This window comes from Xenopus laevis, chromosome 1L (assembly GCF_017654675.1).
Source record: "Xenopus laevis strain J_2021 chromosome 1L, Xenopus_laevis_v10.1, whole genome shotgun sequence".
Lineage (NCBI taxonomy): Eukaryota > Metazoa > Chordata > Amphibia > Anura > Pipidae > Xenopus > Xenopus laevis.
The window spans coordinates 168,360,137-168,366,472 of record NC_054371.1 but is presented as its reverse complement, the minus strand read 5'-3'; the positions used below and the strand labels follow the sequence as shown (position 1 = coordinate 168,366,472).

The following is a 6,336-nucleotide window of genomic DNA, read 5'->3' as shown; positions in this document are numbered from 1 at the left end:
TTTTCATTTCATGTGTCATTAACTTGGGCTTGGGAATCTCTATACAGGAAAATGTATATGTATTGCCGTTCTAAACTTTGACACTGATTATATGATTAAACTTGCAGATACCGAAGAGTAAGGACACTAAGGGGGTTATTTATCAAAATCTGAATTTACCTCTTTATTTTCTGAAATATACTCTGACCCAAAAAATTCCAGCATGGGAAAAAAACGAAAAAGAAATCGCAAAAATTGTACAAAAATTCAAATCATATGAATTTTTCAAGATTTTCTGCCCAAAAACTCAGATTTTTGGGGGGTTTTGCCCTAAAACCACAAAATCTTTGGATTTTTGCATGAAACCCAGCTCAGATCAGGATATCTTTGGGACTTCTCCCATTGACTGACTTTGGGGCAGATTTATCAAGCGTCGAACTGAATTAGAGGGAATTTTCAAAGTAAAAAAATTTGAAATTCGAAGTAATTTTTTGGATACTTTGACCATCGAATAGGATACTACGACTTCGACTTCGATTCGAAGTAAAATAGTTTGAATATTCGACCATTCGATAGTCGAAGTACTGTCTCTTTAAAAAAAACTTCGACTTCAATACTTCGCCAAATTAAACCTGCTGAAGTGCTATGTTAGCCTATGGGGACCTTCGAGAACATTTTTCTAAGTTATTTGAAGTAGAAGAAAAATCGTTCGATCGATGGATGAAATACTTCGAATCATTAGATTGGAAAGAATTTAATCGTTCGATCAAATTATTTTTCTTCGACTGCAAATGGCCAAATTCAATGTAAAAAAAATTCGACTTCGATATTCGAAGTCAAAGTATTCCAATTCCAATCCAATTCGGTGGTCGAATTTCGAAGCTTTTTCTACTTCGAAATTCGACCCTTCATAAATCTGCCCCGACCTGTATATACAACCTCAGCAGGTCTTCAATGCCGGATTTTCGGATTCGGACATTTTCCATCCCAGGCCAGGGTATAATAAATGATGACATTTTTTCACTAAATATTCTAATGTTATAGTCAAAAAAGAATTTTTCAAGTTTTTGGCATTCAGACTTTAATAAATAACCCCCCAAGTATTTACATATTTTTGGTCATAGACCAAACAAAAAAATACTGTGTCTGCTACATGTAATTTACTGTGTACAGGTTCTTTAATTCAAATATTAAAGAACAGTAAGTAATATTAAAGGGGCAGTAACAACTGTAACAACCAAAGAGGATTTTACAGGGGCAGTGCAGATTTTTTCCAACTGTCATTCTGATATAGAAATACATTTAAACAAGAACAGAGCAAAACTGCCTTGTTGCTATGGTAAATTGGACCCTAGCAACCAGATGGCTCAAAATCAAAATTCCAACCTGGAAAGCTGCTGAACAAAAAGCTTATAAAACCACAAAATATGAAAAGAAGACCAACTGCAAACTGTGTTAGTAAATCAATTTTGGCATCATACTAAAAGTTAATCTAAACTACCCCTTTCAGTCTAATGCCCAGAATCAGCTAATTTATGGGCATCTGCTCAGTTGTGTGTCTGCGCCCAGAGCCACTGCATCGGGCCGGGAACAGATACTCGGAGCAGATTTCAGTACCAAATGCATACTTGTGCTTTTCTGCACTGAAATCTGTACCATTTGTCTGTGCACGAGCACGGCCCAAAGTTGAAGGCTGTAAATATGAGCGTAGAGCCAGTTTCTCCTGCTGCACTTATATGAAGCGTGTGTGTTTGTGTTTGCCTTGAAGTAAAGGACAGACACAAAATAAGCCCAGCCACAGATCTTTTCACATACAGTTTACAGCTCTATGAAAACCCCATCTCTCACATGACAAAATACATGAATGTTATTGTAAAACAAATGGAAATGATGCAATTATTTTCAGTAATAAGAAGGAATAAGAGGATACAGTGAGAATGCAGTGCTTCCTGTGAGTGCAGTGCCTTTCCAACCAGCATTCAAATGAGTCAGAATATTGAACATGAAAATATGCAGATGGAATTTTCCCGACTAACCTTTCCCGACTAACCTTTCTTGTCCTCTCTCTCTCCCTCTCTGTTTTAGCCGATTCTCCTCCTTCAGGCTGCTGCTGTTCTTTCTTCTCTAATCCTAGTGGGTGATGTCTGAGCATCTCTAAAGATCCTAATATTCTGCTTGGTGTGTATTGCTTCTGTGTTTTATACCTTACACCACTAATATTTTAACATGCTGCTGATTTGCTGGCATCTGTCTGCTGCTATGTGACATACAGTATCACTTACATTTCAATCCATGTCACTCATCCAACGTCACTTTCCCTTGGTCCATGGAAATGGAGTGTCCCATGACAATTCATATTAATTTAATATATCATGTTGACAGCAGTCAAAGTGGGCTAACTGTATATATGACAGTAATACAAGAATCAACTGTATTTGCTGCTGGTATAATTGTGCCTCAGTTCAGCAGGGAAAATAAAAACCTTTATAGGACTTTATGCATTTCTTTTTTAAGAGCTATGGCATATGGTGTGTTTGTCTTCTGTGCAATAACCCCAAATGGAGTCTTTTGTCTCATTTGCCAGGACAGTGGCAAATAAAATGCCCCTCTACACTAGTCATTGCTTTGTGAATGAAAAGATTCCTGTTGAAAGTAGGGTCAAAACTTAAAGGGGCTGTTCACTTCTGAGTTAACGTTTAGTATAATGTAGAGAGTGATATGCTAAGACAATTCGCAGTTGTTTTTCATTTTTTATTATCTGTGGTTTTTGAGTTATTTGGCGTTTTTCAGGTTCCCCTTATGCACCTCTGATCTATCTGATACTACTGATACTAAACCTATGGACTTTTTGGATTCTATATATATTTTGGAACTTGAGCAAGTGCGTCAACATACTATCTAGCACCTGACACATGAAAAGGGTTATAATACAAAAGTTGTACAGCCAGTGGTACATTGTTCTTAATCATTGCATTTCAGCTACCTGGTTGCTAGGGTCCAAATTACCCTAGCAACCATGCATTGATTTTAATACGACACTAGGATATGAATAGGAGAGGGCCTGAATAGAAAGACGAGTGATCAAAGTAGCAATAACAATATGTTTGTAGCCTTTCAGAGCATTTGTTTTGTAGATGGGGTCAGTCACCCCCATTTGAAAGCTGGAAAGAGTCAGAAGTAGAAGGCATATAATTCAAAAACTATAATAAATAAGCAATGAAGGCCAATTGAAAGGTTGTTTCTATAACATACTAAAAGTTAATTTAAAGGTGAACCACCCTTGCTAAGTAAGTGTTTTGGTATCAAAGTCAGATGGACAACAGACCACTGGCAGGGCGAAAACGTTGAGTAGGCAGAAGAGGCATGTGTCTAGGGGCAAAACAGTGGGAGGTGCTAGGCCTGTACCTTTTTGCCTGTCTGTAACTATGAGCAGCTCAGACTTTTCTTATTTTGTGCATTCCAGTAACCTGTGCCAATTGGGATGGAGGGGATCAGTACTGCGGCACTGCCTTGTGCTCCTTTGCCACTCAGCCTGGTGCTGTTCACTGGTATTAGGACTGATGATTGATGGAGTGGGGCATTTTGTCTGTTACTGTTTTCCACTAGATGGCAGTGGTGAACACAGCACCTTACATGCCATTTCCCTAAAGGTACTGAATAGGAGCTGCCATGAAAATGATAGTACAGTATACAGGTATGGGATCCGTTATCCGTTATCCAGAAAGATCTGAATTATGAAAAAGGCTCATAGACTCCATTTTATCCAAATAAGCCAAATTTTTAAAAATGATTTCCTTTTTCTCTGTAATAATAAAACAGTAGCTTGTACTTCATCCCAACTAAGATATAATTAATCCTTATTGGAAGCAAAACCAGCCTATTGGTTTTATTTAAAGCTTATATGATTTTTGGATCTTTCTGAAGATCCAAACTACGGAAAGATCCGTTATCTGGAAAGCCCCAGGTCCCAAGCATTCTGGATAACAGGTCCCATAGCTGAACTACCTAGACTGCTACTGTGATACATTTATAAAACCACTGGGACAAAGTCAGCAGACTACAACTGTAGTTTGTATAGCAAAAAAAGTTTGTCTTAAATACGTTTGAATTAAATTAAGTGCATTAAATAATGATACATAAATAATAATAAATAAATAATAAATTAAATACATTTAAATACATGAGTGTACCATTTTCTTATTTTCATATTTTTTGATTTATTGTCATTTTGCAGTTATTTTTTGTAAGCAAAGTTACTTATACAGAGCATTACAGGGATATTAAAAAGACAGTTACTGAATCTTATAAAAAAAAAAACCAACAACAACAAATATTTCAATCCCAAGAAATTGGTGTGATATCCCTAATGTGTTGGGATCCCTTTATGTCTTACCATTGATTTCTCTGATATGGCAATTGAGTCTCTTTTCATCATAGTGGATGTAAAACAAAAACAATCTTGACTCCATTGCCCAAAAGAACAATTCACCTGAACGGAAAACAATATCCAGTATTAAATGGGGAGAGGAGCTTTTTTATTGCTTTATAAGGACGAGCAACCTGTGGCATCCAGCTGTTCTGTTCTGTGTATCAGCTAACGTTTGATTTGTTATATTATAAGAAACATACGGCCATTTTTAGACTGGTGGCCAGAAAGGCCTTTGTATTTAATATTCTATAAAGACATATTTTAATACTCAAACATTCAGAACTAAACTGCAGTTTTAAGATTAACTTGGAGAATATAATTAAAGTGTTATATTCAGCATAAAATTTATTTAAAGGACCACTGAACCTACTTTTTGTTTTGTTTTTTCTTCTTCTTACATTTAGCTATGGGCTCCATTAGGTTCTGAAGGCATACATTTTATTTATACTGGAGGGTTAATTAGCTTAGGTGATACTGACCATGCTTGCAATTTCTGATTTGCTCTTTGTCTATTATTGCCTTTTCTTCTGACTCCACCCCTCCCAAAACATCCTGTCAGTTTTATTATCTTCTTACAAATGGGGGCAGGGACACAGTCTTTCTTAGCTGATGACAAAACAGTGCAAAAAGGTACTAACCCCCTACCTCTGCTCTTGCAACAAAACAATATATAGTTGTAGTAGCCAGGGGCACTTCATCCACGAGGCAGTGTAAGAACCTTGCCTCAACCAGCAATTTACCAGGGGCAAAAAAGCAACCCTTTGTCTCTTTTAAGAGTTTCATTTTAATTACTTATAATTTTAAAGAAAAAATAATCGTTTTTAATGCGGTGAACACAACTGGGGAATTTGAGATTAAGGGGCAAAGGGCAAAGGGACAAACGCTAGTAAAAATTCGCTAGCGTGACGTGCACATACGTCACTTCACTAGCGAAGGAGATATACGCTATAATTGCTTCGCACTCTAACTTCAGGGAACTTTCGCTCTGGCGAATGGATGTAACTCTGCAAATGCACTAAGATGCAGATTTTACTGAACGTTACCTCTTGTGCCAGACTTGCTTTCGCCACCTCAGACTAGGCGAAGTGCAATGGAGTACATAAGACTTCCTCGATTTTTAGTGCAACATTTTCTAAGTCTCAAAAAACGCTGGTGTCTTTTCCTTTTTTCAGAGTAATAGCCTGCAAAGATCCATAAAAATTTTTTTTGGGTAACTGGGTTCCCCCATACATTTTTTAACATATGGAACATAAACTATACAGTGGGCTCATGTGTAGGGCATTATAACAACTCTATTTTCTTTATTAAGGTTCCCTGGACTTGTGTAATGTATTTGCTGAAACATATACGTTCATGTAACTTTATCATTTCCCGCCGTATGCAAATTAGGCATTATCTTTGTTTTGATTGCCGAGATAACGCTAGAGAAAATTCGCCAGCATTCGGCGCCCTGAATGCAACTTCCCACTTTAGTGAATTAGTGTTGTCCTAGCGAAGTGTTGCAATGGTTGTGAAGCGATCGCTGGCGAATTTTCACCGGTTAGGGAATTTGCCCCAAAGATGGGGTTGGGGGGCAGCCCCAGAAAAAGCACTGCTAGTGTCCATATAGCCTATGCCCAATGTAGAAAAGAGATTTCATTGTTTAGGCCATAGCCTTTTGAAGGGTGCAGAATACTGCAGTGAGAGCATTTCTGCACTAGAGCAAAGCTAAAGAATTCATTAGTGTAGTTAGCACATCCAATGACAGACTGACAAGTGCTGACAAAGTAGAAATGTAACAGTATGTCAGTGTTCTGTATATATGCCAGAATTTTCTATAAATAGAAGGTGAATGAATAAATGATACTTTTTTATTAAAAGCAAACCCCACGCACTTCTTTTTACTTAATGTAAGTGTGTACAGTTTTTACACTCCACCCTATTCCTGT

General features: G+C 37.3%; 1 protein-coding gene across 6 annotated transcripts in view; it reads left to right on the top strand.

Moving 5' to 3' along the window:
• Window positions 1–2,069: 2,069 nt before the first annotated feature.
• Window positions 2,070–6,336, top strand: part of arvcf.L (ARVCF, delta catenin family member L homeolog) — a 129,270-nt gene continuing 125,003 nt past the window's right edge. For 2 of the 6 annotated variants that reach the window (XM_041570772.1, XM_041570724.1), the window contains exon 1: window positions 2,070–2,157. The gene's annotated coding sequence lies outside the window, so the exon portion shown is untranslated. The remainder of the gene's footprint in view (window positions 2,158–6,336) is intronic. The other 4 variants (XM_041570830.1, XM_041570899.1, XM_041570864.1 and 1 more) reach the window with 3 other exon arrangements.